Below are 18,966 nucleotides of genomic sequence, written 5' to 3' on the forward strand. Positions count from 1 at the left end.
CATTGCAGGAAGAAAAAAAAAAAGCCAACCAGAGACTCAAAGGAAAAAATACATAAACAAGTATAAACTCGTACTTATCTGGAAACTGGGACTTTAAACTTGCAGGCAGTAGTGGCTTCCTACATCAGAGGATCTTTAGGGAACCACCAGCAGAAAGTTCCTCCCCATGGCCTGACACGTTTTGCCCAGGACATTCAGGGGGTGAATGGAATGGAAGAAGGTGGTGGAAGGGGTTCCGCCCAGCAGACCATCGCCAGGACAGATCTGGAGGGGTGTGTGCAGACCCCTCCAGAAGGCCCCATTGCTGCTGCCCAATAGCTCCCAGTCCAGAGGGTGGGGGTCTGAAGACGTAAGCAGGATGTGTTGCCTCTACATAATTACTCTGCTATGAGTGACTCCGGGGTGCCCTCAGTCCGATTCAGGCGACGGCATTTAAGAGAGGAAGGAGGGGAACCCTAGTCAATATTCACTTGATCTCTGCTTGTGTGTACACTGGCAAGGAGGAATGTGTGGATTTCCAGCAGCAGGAAACAAACCCTTTTCATAGCCGAGTGGGTGGAGGTGGAGTGTTTCTGAAAGCCTAGTTATCTCGTGTCTCTGTCTTCTGAGGCCCTAACTGAGATTTTATGCCAAACTGTCAAGGTACTAATGCCTAAGAAATAATAGGAGACATCGGCTCTCGGTAGTGAAGGGAACATCCTGTCATGCAACAACCAAGGGACAGAGGCCAGGATAACGCGTCTCAGTCTGTTCTGTGCTACTGTAATGGAATACTTAAGACTAGGTAATTTACCGGAAATGTATTTGGCATGATCCTTTTGTAGTTTGTGAGCATGATGATTGGGTGTTCACACGCATGCGTGAGATGTGCCACCCTCAAACCTTGTTACAATGTCAGCACATTAACCGTCTGATCTGAAGAAAAAAAGAAAGAAAAAGAAATGTATTTGGCTTACAGTTCTGGAGGCTGGCAAGTCCAAGAGCATGGCATTGGCATCTGGTGAGGGCCTCAGTGCTGCAGTGAGGGCCTGCCATGGCTCAAGGCAGAAGGGCAAGAAAGGATGAGAGTGAGGGGGCAAGAGGGACCCAAACTCGCTTTTTTAACCACCCACTCTCACGCTCACTCACTCCCAAGACAAAAGCATTAAGTCCTCCCTGAGTACAGAGCCCTTTTGACCTAATACCTCTTATAAGGCCCCACCTCTAAACACTGAGGATTATGTTTCCAACATATGAACTTTAGGGGACACATTCAAACCGTAGCAAAAGCATAATAATAATAACCAGTATTTATTAAGCACTTACTGCTTGCTAGGCATTAGGTTAAGAGCTTTAACTGTGTTATCGTATTCTCACAAGAACTGTCTGATATAGACACCATCTTTATCTCCATTTAACAGATAAGGAATCTGAGGCTTAAGTAAGCCAATTAGTTTGCCAAACAATAGTTCAAAGAATGAAGCCTGTCTCACACCAAAGTCCAGCCCTTAATCTTTTATGCCATAAAGAGTGATCTGAGACCATTGTCATGGTTGCCTCTCCATTTTGTCCTGAAGCTTTGCTTGCTAAAGTTGGCACTCACTTGGCAAGCACTGTGCCTCCTCCTCGGGCCAGAGTCAGAACCCTGAATCCATCTCCCAGCAGTGGGGGCCGAAGCCGTGGGAAGCACATGCTGGCTTTGTGACGGTAAAGTTAGAAACTGCTACCACAGAGGGGCTTTACAGGGAAGGTTGTGGGAACTGTCCGAGCCAGGGACTCCGTCTCCACCCACTGCACAAATAGAAATGAAAAGACCTCTATCTTGGGATTAACTGGGTTCTTTTCTTTGTAAATCCTTTCTAAATATTAATCTAAGCTCCCAATCCTCATGGCTAATGTTTCCTTTAAGTTTCCAGTTAACACATGGGAAAATCATTGCAAATCAGTGACAGCCTTGGCACCTACTCTTGAAGAGGTGGGTGTCTGAGACTCACGGAACCCTAGAGGCAGCCGACACCTCAGGCATCACAGTGCCTTCATTTTCTAGTGAGCTGAAGATCAGTGTCAAGACTCTGACCCGGCCTCCAGACTCAGATTCCAGGGCTCCTTCCCCTCGGCTGCGCTGCTGGGTTTTAGCAGGAATCCACAGCCCCAGCTGGTGCCCCAGCCATCAGAATATCTGCCCTTTTCTCCAGGAGAGAGACTGAACTCCATGCAAACATTAGCCAAACACCAGCCATGTCCTGGAAGGCATGCTGAGAGCTGGCAGAGAGGGGAAGGTGTAAGATGGAAACGCCTGGCCCTGGGTAGATATAGCAGGAGCACAGGCAGGGCCATGGGTGGGTCCAATCGGGGGACCACCGCAGGGAGCCCTGGACTTCATGAACAGGACTCTGGTCCTGCTTCCGAGAACGACCTTAAAGAAACATCAACCTGAAGACTTTGGGACCATCCCAGGCCCAGCCAGGAGTAGAGACATGAGGACTTTCTGGGCACAAAAGTTAAAACTTGAACTTGCACAATTGCCTGAGTCAGCTTTGCTGTGTGCCTTTCTACCTGGAGCACTGATGTTGCACAAATCCATGGAGCAGCATTTACATAGAACGCAGTGTCAATCCCGTCACTTTCGTTCTTTCTCTTTAAACAGAAAGACCAACTGTAGAAAAGCTAAGGTGTTGGCCACGCATTCCACAAGCGTTTGTTGGGCATCTAGTGCCAGCCTCGGGGCCAGGCCCTGGGTACACAGTTAACAAAGCAGCCATGGTCCCTGCCTTCATGGAGCTTGAGGTGTAATCAAGTTTGGCAGAAAATACATATTCAATGCCTACATGAAACCAACTATGGGAAAGACATCAATTGAACACCCATAAGCATCCATGCCCTGGGCTTCCGGGACCTGCAGCCCCCAGCCTGGCCGAGTCACTGCCCTCAGACACTCGACAGGGAGAACCGGGAAAAATCCCTCCTGAGCTGGGAAAGGGAAAACTCTGCTTCGGTCAGACCTGCCCCCTGAACCTCAAGGAGCTCAGGTCACATGCTTACAGACCTTTCCAGAACAGTGAACCTTCCTGGGAACCCATCTAAGCAGCTGACCGCGTCCCAGAGACTTTAGTGCTGCCTGGAGCTCTGGAGGACGTGAAGTTACAACTCCAAGCAGCACAGGATGTCCGGCACCAGCATGGCTAAGTTTGGGGTGTGGGAGGGGCTGTGGAGGGGAGGCCTGCCTTGGGTCTCCCGCTGACACACACCTGCTGCTGCCAGGCTCCCATGTGCCACAAACGCAGGAGCTCTTTGCTCTCTCAACAGGTTGTTCCATTCAGGGTTTTTGAAAACAGTGCACTAACCGCGTCTCAAGGAGGTTGCTCTCTTAAATTCCCCTGCAAAGGAAATTATGGGATTGCCGTGAGACTTTGTGTCATGGCCTTCTCTTTCATAAAATCCTTGTTGTTGGCCGGGCACGGTGTCTCACGCCTGTAATCCCAGCACTTTGGGAGGCCAAGGTGGGCGGATCACGAGGTCAGGAGATAGAGACCATCCTGGCTTACACAGTGAAACCCCGTCTCTATTAAAAATATACAAAAAAACTAGCTGGGCGTGGTGGTGGGCACCTGTAGTCCCAGGTACTCGGGAGGCTGAGGCAGGAGAATGGCGTGAACTTGGGAGGCGGAGCTTGCAGTGAGCTGAGATCGCGCCACTACACTCCAGCCTGGGAGACAGCGAGACTCTGTCTCAAAAAAATATATGTGTATATGTATCTCCTTGTTGTCTGTAATACTCCTGTTTCCAGTTCAGAGGCTGCTCCCAAAATCAACAGATTTCCCCACCCAACTGCAGAGCCCACAGGTGAAACTCCTTCAAAGGGGACACTATTTTACCCAGTCGAGGTAAAAGGGCCTTTGAAAGTCCAAATGGTCTTATTTCAGAATTATTACATGGATTTCTCCCCCAAGAGGATGAAACTTTCCCATAAATTAAAGATGAATTTAATGCAAATGGAAGAGCTTGGGCTCTGAGATTGGAAAGACCAGGGTTCACATTCTGACTCCGCTCCTTAAACCTATGTGGCCTCAGGCAACTTGACTTCTCTGAGCCTGTCGCCTTGTCTGTAAAATAGTGATAGTCACTGTGCCAGCATTCACATGGTGAGATTGGGGATAGCACTGGAAAGTCTCTCAATGCATAGTAGGCTCTCAATAAATGAGAGTTGCTATTTTTATTTTGTATTTGGTTTTTCAAACCCATCTTCAGAGGCAGCTGTGAAAGTGTGTTTCATCTGTGGGTGGGTGGTTTGTTGTGGTCCACCGGCTGAAACAGATGCCCTTTTCCAGTCTTTATACAACTGGATACTTCTAAAATTGTTTTTTGTGCCATGGAAAGGTCTTGCCTGCCCATGGATCCCACTCTTCCTCCTCCTCCTCCATGATCGAGTGCTTCGTGCTTCTCTCTCTGGGCCGCTCCCTCCCATGCTGTGTCATCCATGGCGTTTGTGCTGAGGTCTCACTTTCCTTCAGACTGAGAGGATCAGATACCCTGGTCAGCGACCGTGGTTCCGGCCCACCTGCTCGACCTGCGGCTGCGGCTGGGAGGCTGGATCCAGAGGCAGTGTTTCTTGCCAAGTTTCCCTCAGATCCTGCTATGGGAGAAGAGCTGTGGGTATTATCAGCACAAAGATTCCCACCAACCTTCGCTGGAAGAAAAATATCATTTCTAAGAGGAGAAACACTGAATAAAGAGATTGTACATGTGAAATGCTTTGCACCTGTATCTGAATCTTTTCATCCATCCATCCATCCACCTATTCATCCATCCATCCATCCGTCTATTCATCCATCCATCCATCCGTCTATTCATCCATCCATCTGTCCTCCCATCCATCCATCTGTCCTCCCATCCATCCATCCGTGTGCTCATCCATCCATCTGTCCATCCATCCATCCATCCATCCATCCATCCATCCATCCCTCCATCCATCCATCTGCTCATCTGTCCATCCATCCATTCTTCCTGCATTACGTATCCTTGTGTTGAATGCCTGTAATAAGCACATCACACATGGGGGATCAGGGATGGAGAAGAGGGGTATTCTCTGTCAAGTAGCTCACAGACCATTCAGGGAGGGAGACAAGCAAAGAGGCAACTGCAATGCCGTGTGACAAGTGTGAGGTGAGGGAGGAGGGAGTGGGAGAAGAGACTGAGCACTTGGCTAGGACACATATCCTGTGCGGCACCACCAGAGAGGCGTCCCAAAGTTGGTAATGTTTCATGTCCATGCAAAGCATGATGGGAGCCATCGGAATTTAATGCCAAGCAGAGAGGAGGGAACGGACAACACAGGGCAAAGGAACAGCACATGTGAGGCCCAGAGGCCACAGCAGATTCCCAGGCTGGGGAGGCCAGTGGCAGCCACAAGGCAAGGGCTGGGCTCAGGGCTTCTCATTCTTTTTTGAGCCATCAACCCCTTGTGCAACTCTGTGAGGTTTATGAGTCTCTTTTCAGAGTCATGTTTTTAAATGCATAAATTAAATACACAGGATGACAAAGGCAACCAATGACATTGAAATACAGTAATCACAACATTTAAAAAATAGTAATAGATGTCCTCTATTAACATATTAAATAACAAGATCTAGCAAAGGGTATCCAAGTACCATGGTGTCTCAGTGGTGAAATGTGTAAATATTTCAAGATATTTGAACAACTATATGGCAGTCAACAACTGCCATAATGAAAATATCTGTAGTTTCCATTGGTGTCAAAATACCTAGACCACATGGTTTGTTGCCCACATTCATAATTAAAGAAAATGCTAAATTTCAGTTTGAAGTTAGTAGAAAATGTTATTCCTCCTCCCCACCATTTCCTATCCCTAAGAAGCCCTTTCTTGGCTTTCATGGACTCCAGCTTCACAAACCCCTGGTCCTAGCTCAGTTAGCTCCTCCTGCCGCAGTTCCTCAGTCACTATGGATTCCATGACGTCAACAATCCAAAATGTGATCATTGACACATTTGTGTCATTGTCCTTCTCGCCTGTGGACAGGAATTGCATCTGTCCTTTCACCTCTGTGAATTCAGAGCCCATCAGAGCAAGTCTGCACACATTAGATACTCAGGAAATGTTAAATGAATGAATGAGTCATGTCACACCAAGGATTGTGGACTTTGGACAGGGATTTGGGGGTAGAGATTGGAGTGGCATGATGAGATTTACTATGAATTTCAGAGCATGAAAAAATCAGATCTCTGAGGTGTCCCATGTCTACCGTATCTATTGTGGCTCAGGTAAGGCAACTGCAAGACAAATAGGAAAAGATAAATAAATCTTTATAATAAGGAAAAGATAAATGCATTTTATTTCACTTGTGGGATTCATGCAACTCCTATCATGATCCTGTGGGAAAGAAAAGAAAAAAAAGCCTTCTTGGCCAATTTTAAGACCTGCTGTGGAAAAACAAAAGTGCTTTAAGAAATAAACATAGAAGTAAATCTTTAACAACCAGAGAGTGAATTTAATGCCATGCAGATACTACAAAATATGAGATACAGCTTTAATGTGTCATTCGTTTTGAAGCTAAAAAAAAAAAAAACAAGAATGGACTTTGAATGATAAGAATATGTATTAGTGTTTCTTGAACTTGAAGAATTTACAGAGAAATAGTTTTTAGGTTTTTCATAATATGCTCATGAACCCCAGCTTGAGAAAACACTGACTTAAGAAACTTAAAGTCTTTTTTATGAAAATATTAAATATAAATTACCATTGTAAGTTTTCTCATTATATTCTTAGAATTGCTAATTTTAAAAAAACTAAAATAAAAAATATAAAATTAAAATCTTGCAGCTGTCCAGGCATCTATGATTCCCAGTGTGAAGAACTTTGTATTCTAGAAAATTATAATTATAGTAAATAGGATATCTAGTTGCCTGAGAAATAGGTAGTTGCCATTTTCTTTGATGTTAAGATATATTGACAAAACTTATATTTTAATTGTAAGTGGCTGCAACTTAAGGGAAAAAGAAAATAGTAGAATCAAGAGATTCTATTTTTACTATTAATTTATAATTTATATCTCCCCTAACCTATTCCTCTAAATAATCTGAAATTGACTAAAACAATTATAAACTCTGCAAAACAACATTGTTGCAAGAACTTTTAGTTTATTGATTCACCTCTTCTCCACAGAGTATGTGCAACTTTAAAATTTTGAATATTAAATTAAAAGTAATTTTTGCAACCATCTTTAATATCAAAGGCATGACAAGTAAACTCTTGCTTAAGTGAAGACTAATATGCATCTTGTCTATATCATTAAATAGAAAGATATTGTCAATGTATGTGTCATCATTGTAAACAGTTAAGTGGTTATGGACAGGAAAATCATATCTGTTCTTACCAGTTCATTCTTGGTACTATGACTCATGGCTGATTATACATCTGCTGTCCCTGCTTCCCGTTGGAGGAAGTACTTGAAGGAAATGGCCATATTCTTTTCCTTTCTGGAAAGTTCTTTCCATTCCTGACATAGTTGGCTTTTCTGAGACCATTTTGCGGTGACCACTGCCAAAACAAGGCTTTGACAGTGCAGCTTCCTACTGCCCGGCAGCACCCACACCTCTTCCTGTCTTCTGCTGCTAACTAAATGCTTGACAGCTTTGGCCTGGGCCACCCACTGTCTTCCCCTTCTTGCTCTTAGACCTAGCATTCAGCACAGTTCCCAGCTCGGATCACTTTTTGTTCGTTTTTTGCATTTCCTGTGATTGTTTCAGGTTAGAATTTCTGCACCCACCCCTAACCCAGGAAACCCCACCCTTGGCTCCCCATGTGTCCAGAATCTAGGAGCTACTCATCACTGCGTGTGAATTAAACTGAATGAAGCGTGGTGATGAGAAGATTCGGGGACCTAAAATGCATTGTGATACATGGATATTTTGTAAGGGTGTTTTAGACCGACATAGAAAAAAAGAAAATTTGCTTCCTCACAACAAAGTTTTGATTTATCGTTTTTGTTTATTTTTAATTTTCTAGCCTCATTCCGTAAGGGGATGCTGAGGTTGCTGGAAAAAACAACTAGAACCTGACATATGTTAGGAAGAAATGATTCTAATTTTACTAAAGCCAAAAGATAATTGTAGAGCTGCCAGGTCCCAGAGCATCTCCCTTCTCCCCACTTGGCAGTCAGTCTCAGCCATCTCCATGGTGCGGTTCTGGAGTAAAGAGAGCCTGATGGCTCATGTGTCTTAGAGATTTCACAAAGAGCTGGTTCAACTCAGGATTGCTACAAACCATAGGCCCTGGTGGCCACTGTAAATATCAGGGTTAATTAATTCGCCCTTTCACCCCGTGACATATTCATCCATTCTCTCAACAAACGGAGCCATGCCCCGGGCACTGTACTAAGGCAGATACTGAGATGGGTCAAACATGGTTCCAACCACCGATCCAGGACGACAGGTATGAAGAAGAGGAAGGTCAGGGTGCTATGGGAGCCCAGAAGGCAGCTCCTAACCCAGAAGGGGAGGTCAGGAGTGAGCTTCCTGCAAAAGCTGATGTTAAAATTAGAGGATTTAACAAGAAGAATGAGATGGAGAAGGCACCCAGGCAGAGAAACAGCATGTCTGAAGGCTGGGAGGCGAGAACCCCACAGAGAAACAGCAGGTCTGAAGGCTGGAAGGTGAGAACCCCCAACAGTGGATCTACGGCTCTCCAGTCAGGATCATCTTCCATTGACCCCAAGAATATCCGCTATCAAAAAGGTGCATGGAACTGAGGCCACCTCCTGTCTGGGGGCGCCCAGCTGGGAATCCTGTGGCTTAAAACCTCCCTCCGCACAGACCTCCTGGGACTCAGGCAGCTCGCCTGTGTCTGGGTGGGAGGTCATTGCTGTAGGGGAGATGTTGCTGGAGGTACGAGGGGCTTAGCCTCAGCGCACATCCTGAGTGGAAGAAGGAGGGGCAGAGCCAAGCTCCCAGTCCCTGCATAGCTTCCCAGAGTACCCCATAAGACCAACAGAGCCCCATTCTAACCCACTCTTCCCTAAAATCCAAGCTGGGCCTACCACCCTCAACCTCCTTCCAGAAGGTAAGGAGGATCTTACTGTTTGTACCCCCAGACCAACAGAAAGAATTATTGGAGTCTCCCCCCAGGGACCAAACATGTGGAGTCCGCATTCACTGAGCATCACGTGTGTGTCACACGTGAGGTACAAGGCTCCCTGCAGTGAGTCTCATGGCGTTGGGAAACCGCAGCCGGACGCTGGCTGGCTTGCCTCTTAGTTGACTCCTTTATTCTCCTCTGGATGTGGTTTGTTGCATTCTTTCGGGCTGAGATCCCAAAACAGACCTGTGGACATCTGGGCCCACGCCAAGTTGGTGTATTTCAAACCCCCAGCAATGACAGAAATGTCACTTAAAACAATCTCCCGTCTATTAAGTTTAGCACAATTTTTTCTAAAGAATAACGCACAATACTGGCAGGACTTTCAGGGAAGAAGCACACCCGTGTGTGATGGTTCTTATGGCGTTTCTCTCGCTCTCTCTCTCTTTGTTTCTTTCCTTCTTTCTTTCTCTCTCTTTCTTTCTTTTTCTTGAGAAAGATCAGACGATAATGGAACAAGAGCTATGAAACTGGCCCGATAATCCCACTTTTGGGAATATACTACAAGAAAATAATTTCAAAGAGAAAAGCTAATATGTACAAATAAATACACAGCAGCTGCAACTGCACATGGTATAAAACTGGAAACAAACCAGACAAATAACAGGGGAAACAGCTAAACAAATTATGGAGTGCCATGAAATACTTTATGGCCATTGAAAATGACAAGGACAGGGCTGGGTGCAGTGGCTCACCCTGTAATCCAAGCACTTTGGGAGGCCGAGGCGGGGGAATCGCCTAAGGTCAGGAGTTCGAGACCAGTCTGGCCAACATGGTGAAACCCTGTCTCTACTAAAAATACTGAAATTAGCCAGGCATGGTGGCGGGCGCCTGAAATCCCAGCTACTCGAGAGGCTGAGGCAGGAGAATTGCTTGAACCCACGAAGTGGAGGTTGCGGTGAGCTTAGATCATACCATTGCACTCCAGCCTGGACAACAAGCGCGAAACTCCATCTCAAAAAACAAAACAAAACAAAACAAAACAAAAAAGAGGAAAGAAAATGACAAGGAAAGGACCTTTTTGATGCACCAAGATTGGAATATTTAAGCAATGATAGAATGTAAAAGCAGCACACGCATGCTGCATGTAACTATATATTTTTAAATGCTTAAGTGTTCCACAAACATTACAAGATAGCCTAAAAGGAAATAAGTTGAATTTAAATGTTCACTAGGTCCTTTCTTTGCGTTGCTCAAGTTCATCATTTACAAAGCACAGTTTTCAAAAGCAGATGTGTGTCTCTTTAGAAGGACAACAACCCAAATGTTGGGATCCCTGGGACGTGGCCAGGGATGCACGCTGTCAGAGCATTCGTTTGCCAGGTCACTTTGTCTCTGACTGGCACATCACGTTTGCACACCTCCCTCCGCCAGAATGCCTGCTCCTCTGTTCTCCAAGCACGGCAGTCCAGATGAATGCAAAGGAAGTGGCTTTTCTCATCTCTGCTGCACATAGTGCCAGGCAGGAATTGACAACAGGGAGGCAGGACATTTTCCCTGTGAATTAGAAGGCTAAGATGTCCCCTACTTTCTCTCGGACAATTGGTCTGCTTGGGCTGGCATTTGCTGTGTGGAATGGAAAGGAGTTATGCTGGAGGAAGTGAATGAGCAACAACCCCATATCTGGGATTTTTAAGGTCTGACAGCTGAGAAGCTCGTTAGCAACAATCCTCGTGCAAGTTGGGGGCTTCTGGAAACAGCGATCACCAATTCTCCTTTCCCCATTGTATTATGATTAGGTCCCCATCAAAAGACTATTTGGGCCAGGCACAGTGGTTCACGCCTATAATCCCAACACTTTGGGAAGCCGAGGCAGCAGGATCACTTGAGGTCAGGAGTTCGAGACCAGCCTGGCCAACATGGTGAAACCGTGTCTCTAGTAAAAATACAAAAATTAGCCAGGCGTGGTGGCTCATGCCTGTAATTCCAGCTCCTCGGAGGCTGAGGCAGGAGAATCGCTTGAACCTGGGAGGCAGAGGTTGCAGTGACCTGAGATCGCACCACTGCACTCCAGCCTGGGTGACAGAGCAAGACTCTGTCTCAAAAAAAAAAAAGTAAAGAAAGAAAGACTATTTGGGAACAGCTGTATTGAGTTCTAATTCATATATCATACAATTCATCCATTTGAAGTGTTCAATTCAATGGCTTTTACATATCACAGAGCTGTGCAACCATCACCACAACCAATTTTAAAACATCTCCATCGCCCTTCAAAGAAACTCAGACCCTTTAGCCCTCACTCCCTCATCCTCTTCCCATTACCCCCACATCTAGGCAACCATGAATCCACTTTCTCTCTATATAGATTTTCCTGTTCTGGATATTACATATAAATGGAACGGTACAATACGTGATCTTTTTACTTCTTTCACTTAGCATAATGTTTTCAAGGTTCATCCAGGTTGCAGCCTGTAACAGTGCTCCATTCCTTGTTATGGCAAAATAATACCGTGTTATATGAGGAGACCACATTGTTTTAATCCACTCATCAGTTGCTGATCTTTTGAACTGTGTCCACTTTTCGGCTATTATTAAGAATGTTGCTATGAACCTTTATGTACAAGTTTTCGGGTGGACGTATGTTTTCATTTCTCTTGGGTGTATGCCTAGGAGTGGAACCTCTGGGTCATATGGGAGCTCTATGTTTAGCCTTTGGAGGAACCACTAAGTTGTTTTCCAAAGTGACTGCACCATTTTGCATTCCCACCAGAGTGTATGCGGGTTTCCATTTCCCCATCCTCACTAGTACTAGTTATTATGTGTCTTCTTTCTTCTAGCCGTCCTCGTCACTGTGCGATGGTCTGTCACGGCAGTTTTGATTTACATTTCCCTGAGGATGTATGATGTTGAGGACTTTTTCATATGCCTGTTGGCCATTTGTACATCTTCTCTGGGGAAATACCTATTCAGATCCTTTGCCCATTTTTAAATTCAGTTGTCTTTTTATTATTGAGTTGGAATAATTATTTATACATATTTTAAATGCAACCCCTGTATCAGATATGTGATTTGCAAACATTTCCTACCAGTTAGTTTCTTTTCACTGTTTTCATGGTGTCCTTTGAAGCACAAAAGGTTTTGATTTTGATGATGTCCAACTTATCTATTTTTTCTTTGATTGATTATATGCCAAAGACTCTTGCCAAACTTGGCCCTATGGAAACATTCCGTGCTGGGTTTTTGAGGAAATTTAATTTAATATCAAATGTAATTTAACTTAAAACTCCTATATTGCTATCATATTATAAATCCAGTTTGGGATTTAGAAATGTGTAAACTCTGTCAATATGCCACTTATAATTCATTAGACTTTTAACTTACAACGCTCCAGTTCTTGGAGAGGAACATTCTGAATAATGGAGAGTACTTCCTTTCCCCCAGCAGCCCCAGGCCTGACCCTCCATCGTCACTTCTCTTAATAACTTCCCAAAGCCTCCACCAGTATCAAAAGATGTCCCAAGTACCTCTCAGAATTTAATATACATATCATTTGTTCCCACAATTTCCACTTCTAGAAATTGATTCTGAAGACATTCTTACAAAGATCACTATTCAAGGATGTTCATTGCAGAATTACTTTGTAAAAGGGAAAACATAAGCCTCATCTAAACCTCCATGCATAAAGGACTGATGAGATTAAAATTGTATCATGGAAGTCTCTGGAACAGTTTTAAAAGGTGATGGATCTGTAAGTGTTGGCTTCGATGAATATCCACAATATATTGTTTAATTTTAAAAAGTAGAGATAAGATATGTAAAGTATACACTTATTTTTGTAAAAAAGCTAATTTGTTGGGCATTCACAGCTTTTACTTTATTTTATTTATTTATTTATTTATTTATTTGAGGTAGTCTGACTCTGTTGCCCAGTGCAGTGGCACAAGGGGCTTACTGAAACCTCCGCCTCCTGGGTTCAAGCGATTCTCCTGCCTCAGCCTCCCAAGTAGCTGAGATTACAGGTATCCGCCACCACACCCGGCTAATTTTTGTATTTTTAGTAGAGACACGGTTTCACCGTGTTGGCCAGGCTGGTCTTGAACTCCTGACCTCAAGTGATCACCCCCTCCTCAGCTTCCCAAAGTGCTAGGATTACAGGCATGAGCCACCGCGCCCGGCCCGCATGTCGGTATTAATAGCAGATAACTAAAGTGTGTAAAGGAAATATGGCTTTGTCTCTATTTTCATAATTGACCCAGTCTTCTTCAGGCCCACCCAAGGAACAGAACTTACATTATCTGGATAACAGCTTTTCACTTTACTTCAGTTTTAACAGTCTCTCTCAGTTTAAACCGGTCTCTACCCAGTAAGTACTCAGTCAATTCCAGCTTCAGGTGCCCAGGACGGGTTTCCTCCGCTCCTTTCCTCCTGCTGGGAGCAGGGGCGAGCTCCTGGTCCTCAGGGCTCTGTGGGCCCCAGGCCAGGGTGGGTCCCTGACCCCCTCCCGCGCGGCAGAGCAGGCGGTTCTGTCCCCTGAGGGAGATCAGCCGCTCCTGTCCCCAGAACCCCCTGGCCTCTGCGCCTGGCACCTGGGTGTGGGGCTTCACGGTTGTTTTCTTGAGATGCTCAGGGCTTGGAAGCCCCCTTTGTCTCTCAGGCCCCCTTCGCCTCTCACTGGCGCTCCCGCTGCACCGCCAGGTCCGGGTGCACCCGGAGGATCGAGAAACCCACCCGGCCCCGCCCCAGAGCCCACCCTGCTCGCGTGGCTACGCCCCCGCTTCTCCCACGGCCACCACCTTCTCCCCGCGCCCCCCTACCTGGTGGTGGCCTCGCACGTGGCTTTTAGTCCTCTTTTCCTCGTCTGAGAGGGGCCGCGCGCAACCCCCACCCAGGCCCTGGGCTCCAGCCCTCCCTCCTGCAGGGCCCTCAGCGCAGCTGCTGCTTCCAGCCTTGTTTGCTTGAAGCTCTTGGCGCCCTGGAGGCGTCAGTGCGAGTGGGCCCTGGTCCTGACTCTATCTAGCGGTGACTTCTGCTCTGGGGCACACGGCTGACTACGGCCCCCTGACCCCCAGCCCATGTGTCCTGACGGCCCCCTCCTGTCCCCCCTCCACACTCTCCCCACACCGGAGCCACCCAGTCACCCCGCCGGTCTTGAGGATGGAGACATCTCCAGGCCTCCTTGTTCCTCCTCGAACCACTGAGGCAGTAACATTTCTACACGGATATACTTACCTGGCAGGGGAGATACCATGATCACATTTCTACAGGGAATGCCTCTTCCTCTGGCCCCGGCCGGGTTGCTCACAGATCTGGGGCCACAGCTGACCACAGTCAATCAAACACAACCTTCTCCAGCAGAGGTTTGGGAGTGCGGCTGCTGCCACAGCCCTTCAAGGTTACATGACAGACACAAACCCACTTTCTTTCTTTTCTTTTTGAGACAGTCTCCCTCTGTCACCCAGGCTGGATTGCAGTGGCAGGATCTCAGCTCACTGCAACCTCCACCTCCCAGGTTCAAGCGATTCTCATCAGCCTCCTGAGTAGCTGGGATTACAGGTGTGCACCACCACGCCTGGCTATTTTTTTTTTTTTTTTTTTGTATTTTTAGTAGAAACAGGATTTCGCCATGTTGGCCAGGCTGGTCTTGAACTCCTGACCTCAGGGGACCCACCCACCTCAGCCTCCCAAAGTGCTGGGATTACAGGCGTGAGCCACCGCGCCTGGCCACAAACCCCATTTTCTGTGTGAGAAATCAGACCCAGCTTCATTCTGTCCCCTTCTCCAGTTCTCCCACTGTGTCTGTGCCTCTCTCCAGGCAACGTGTGGTTCCCTGGCCATGCTGGGTCCTGTGCTGCGCATTGGCAGGCGGACTGGACCGTGAGGGCAAGGTCTGGGACACAGCCTGTGGGTCCTCAGCCTCACGCAGGAGCTGGTGGGGAGGAGGAGGAATCGACCCATTTCGCTAGTGTATCCTTTGCAGAAGTTGCATTTGTGAAGTGAGCATTGTATATTTTTATTTTTTTTAAACAGTTTTCACCTTAAATCACTATCCACTTTGCCCTCTTTCCACACACGTTGTTTGTTTTGCCAATCCCTGGCGTCCACTACACTGAAAAGTCCTTCAGTGTCTGCAGTTGAGACAGGACGCCATACATAATCCTTTTTTTTTTTTCTTTTAATTTGAGACAGTCTCACTGTGTCACCTAGGCTGGAGTGCAGTGACACAATCACAGCTCACTGCAGCCTCTCCTGCAGGGCCTGGAAGCCCTCAAACTCCTGGGCTCAAGCCATTCTCCCGCCTCAGCCTCCCAAGTAGCTGGGACTACAGGTACACACCACCATGCCTAGCTAATGTTTTTTTGTTTTGTTTTGTTTGTTTGTTTGTTTTTGAGATGGAGTCTTGCTATGTTGTCCAGGCTGGTCTCGAACTCCTCACCTCAGACAATCCTCCTGAGTGGGCCTTGCAAAGTGCGGGATTACAGGTGGGAGCCACTGCACCAGACCATGCCATGTGCAATACTAAAATAACATCACTCATGGCCATCACAGAACTCATGCAGAGTACACACAACACGTGTGGGGACATGTGTGTTGCCTGTCCAGGGCCCATTGCCCCTTGAGGCCTCCCTGAAAATTCTCTGTCCCCACCCCAACCTCATTGTGATCCACACTCCCCAAATATGTGCCCCCGGGGAGGCCAACAAACCTCACCCCAGTCAGGCTGGGCCCATCTAGCCTGAGAGAAGCCTACTCCCCGTCTCCTGGTGATGGGTTCCAGGATGGACTGGGACCCAGTTCTGTCCAACAGGAAATGAGAACGCCCGGGGCTTCAAGGAAATGTCTCATCAGGTCTAGAAGGATCCCTGAAAAAAGACAGCCCCTTTCTTGGCCTGGATGTGATACACACAACTGCCCCAGCCGTCCTGCTTCCAAGGAGGAGGTCAGCTCTGGGGACGGCAGAGTGGAGAGGTGGAGAGAAGTGGGTTCCTGACGAAACTGCACCCCACAGAGCCAGCCACCCAGAAGGCTCCGGGGACATAGATTTGCTGATTTCGCAGCCCCCTTGTGTCAGCATTTCTGGTGCAGGCAGTTCAAAATGTCCTCCTTGATATTCATGGGCAGGGCCCACTTTCTTGGAATTTATTTCCAGCAACAATGATAGGTAAGTGAAGTTTTTATGCATTAAGAAATTTCTTCATGACTTTTACAATTTTGTTACAGGGTAGGAAGTGAGCATTTCAAACCATCTGGATCAACACCTGAGGCCTGAGAGAAAAACTGTAATATGTGTTTGATTCACTGGGGACACAGAGGGTGGGAGCACCAGGTCCTGCTGTCACTTCCAGGGCAGAGGCCATTGTGTCTCAGCATATCTGTCCCTCATGCAGGACCCAGTGTCACCGCACACAGCTGTGCAGCTCTAATTTCAGTCTCTCTGAGCCTCCGCTCACCCTAAATGGACACAGATCTCTTGGAGGGATGTTGTGGGATTAGATGAAATAAGTCATGTAAGGCCTCTGTCACATATTAGGTGTTACACGGTGGTAGTCTATTGTGTGTTAACTGGGTAGCTAATGCCACATTTGGTTTAATTCATACTGGAATTGATCCTCAGTGTGAAAAAGAATTATCATGTGAACTCTAAGCAGCTCAGACGTCATGAATCAACTGGGCTCATGAGAATGTCCCAACAGAATGGTGTGCAGAGGAGTTTGCAAACCAGCAGTCCACCTGTGACGCTGGCCCTCAGATGTGCCTTGTTTGCTTTGTCCAGTTTTTTCTTTAATAATCGAGCCAACATTTAAAATTGTGGAGAATTCACATTAAAACAAATAAAACAACAGCAACAACAAAAGCCAGGTGAGTAGATTTCTGGCTCCTCTGGAAGATTCCGAGGTGTTACAATAGCAGGGGCCACCCGCCCGGTGGCTGCCGCCCATAGCAGCGGAGGAGTCCAGTCCAGCGGCCTGCTGCTGCATGTGGAAGCTCCCCCAGTGCCCGTCACTGCACCTTGACTGACGTCAAACCCTTACGCTGCGTCTACTGAGCCTTTATTTGAACTAGATGCAGTCACACTTAATAGTTCTACTTAGTTCTTTGTTTTTTCTTTTTTGTTGTTGTTGTTTTTGAGACAGAGCCTTGCTCTGTCGCCCAGGCTGGAGTGCAGTGGCTCGATCTCGGCTCACTGCAAGCTTCGCCTCCCGGGTTCACGGCATTCTCCTGCCTCGGCCTCCGAGTAGCTGGAACTATAGGGCCCCACCACCATGCCCAGCTAGTTTTTTGTATTTTGAATAGAGGTGGGGTTTCACCGTGTTAGCCAGGATGGTCTCGATCTTCTGACCTCGTGATCCGCCCCCCCCTTGGCCTCCCAAAGTGCTGGGATTATAGGCTTGAGATACTGCGCCCAACCCTTAGTTCTTTCAAAATTATGGCTTATAGCTGGGTGTGGTGGTGGACACCTGTAGTCCCAGCTACTCCAGAGGCTGAGGCAGGAGAACCACTTGAACCCAGGAGGTGGAGGTTGCAGTGAGCCGAGATAGCGCCACTGCCCTCCAGCCTGGGCGATGGAGTAAGACTCCATCTCAAAAATACAATAAAATAAAAATAAATAATGACTTATTGTTCCTGTTTTATGTGATTAATACCTTCCTTTTCTATTAAAATAAATGCAAATAATAAATATGTTAAAGTCCTAGTCAGCCTGTTCCAGTAACTCTGCTTTAGATGGTATGTGTTGTTCCACTTTCTGGCTTTTCTTTCATGAGAAGGTACCCCGGGGTGCCTAGTGACTTTGGTCTCTAAGCTCATGTTTCCCGGGGGCTCTGGCCACTCCATCAGGGGCCGCCCGTTCGGGCTGAGGGCCAGATCCTAGTGGAGGTGGCTCTTGGGAGGCTAAGGGGCAGGGTGGGGAGACACAGGGCCACAGAGCTCCTGACTGACCACCCCTGTGTGCTGCTGTGATGGTTAATTTTATATGTCAGCTTGGCTGTGCTAAGGGACGCCCGGAGAGCTGGTGAAACATTATTTCTGGGTGTGTCTGCGAGGGTGTCTGCAGCAGGGATTGGCACTCGCCTCGGTGGACTGAGTAAAGAACACCCCTTCTCCAATGTGGATGAGCATCACGCAGTCTCCTGAGGGCCCGGATAGAACACAAAGGCAGAAGAAAAGTGAATTCTCTCTCTCTCTCTTTCCCGTTAAACTGAGACATCCATCTTCTTCTGTCCCTGGACATCAGAGCTCCTGGTTCCAGGGTTGGACTGTGGGACTAGTATTAGAGCCCTTCCTGGGTTCTCAGGGCTTCAGCCTCAGACCGAATTGCACCACCGGCATTCCTGGATCTCCAGCCGGCAGAGAGCAGACCATGACACTTCTCAGCCTCCTTCTTATAGCCCCGTGAGCCAAACAGTAGATCGCCTCATCTCTATGCACAGATAGCCCGGGGTTCTGTTTCTCTAGAGGACCCTAACACAGCTGCCACTCCACCAGACAATGCCTTTCCTCTTGTCTAGCCTTTAGGCTCTTGGAAATAAGTGACAGGGAGGAGACAGTGCTGAGTGGCTCAACACCCAGCACAGTGGTCGAGCCCATCTGCTTTCCTCTGCCTCCATCCCTTTCCTCTCCCAACCCTGTCCTGCCCTGATATCGGTGTCCCAGGCACTGGCGCCAATGGCCTGGGCTGCTGCTACAGATTTCTGTGGTGGATGGGGACAAGCAATAATTATTCCACAGCACCTTGAGAAATGGGAAAAAACAAAACGTGCTATTTTCATTAGTTCCTCTAATCCACACTTCTCTGCGTGGTCGGTCTGGAGGCAGAGGGCCAGAACCTATGTGAGTCCACGGTCTTGCTGGACGCCTTAGCCAATGTTCTTATGGCAGGAAACCGTCTCTTTGTACCA

At 47.2% G+C, this 18,966-nt stretch overlaps 1 non-coding gene across 1 annotated transcript; it reads left to right on the forward strand.

Annotated features, from left to right (window-relative positions):
- Window positions 1–812: 812 nt before the first annotated feature.
- Window positions 813–916, forward strand: LOC112625631. Its single transcript, XR_003119712.1, has one exon. It is a non-coding gene; the product is annotated as a small nucleolar RNA U13 (small nucleolar RNA).
- Window positions 917–18,966: the final 18,050 nt, after the last annotated feature.

This window comes from Theropithecus gelada, chromosome 5 (genome assembly GCF_003255815.1).
Source record: "Theropithecus gelada isolate Dixy chromosome 5, Tgel_1.0, whole genome shotgun sequence".
Taxonomy (NCBI): Eukaryota; Metazoa; Chordata; class Mammalia; order Primates; family Cercopithecidae; genus Theropithecus; species Theropithecus gelada.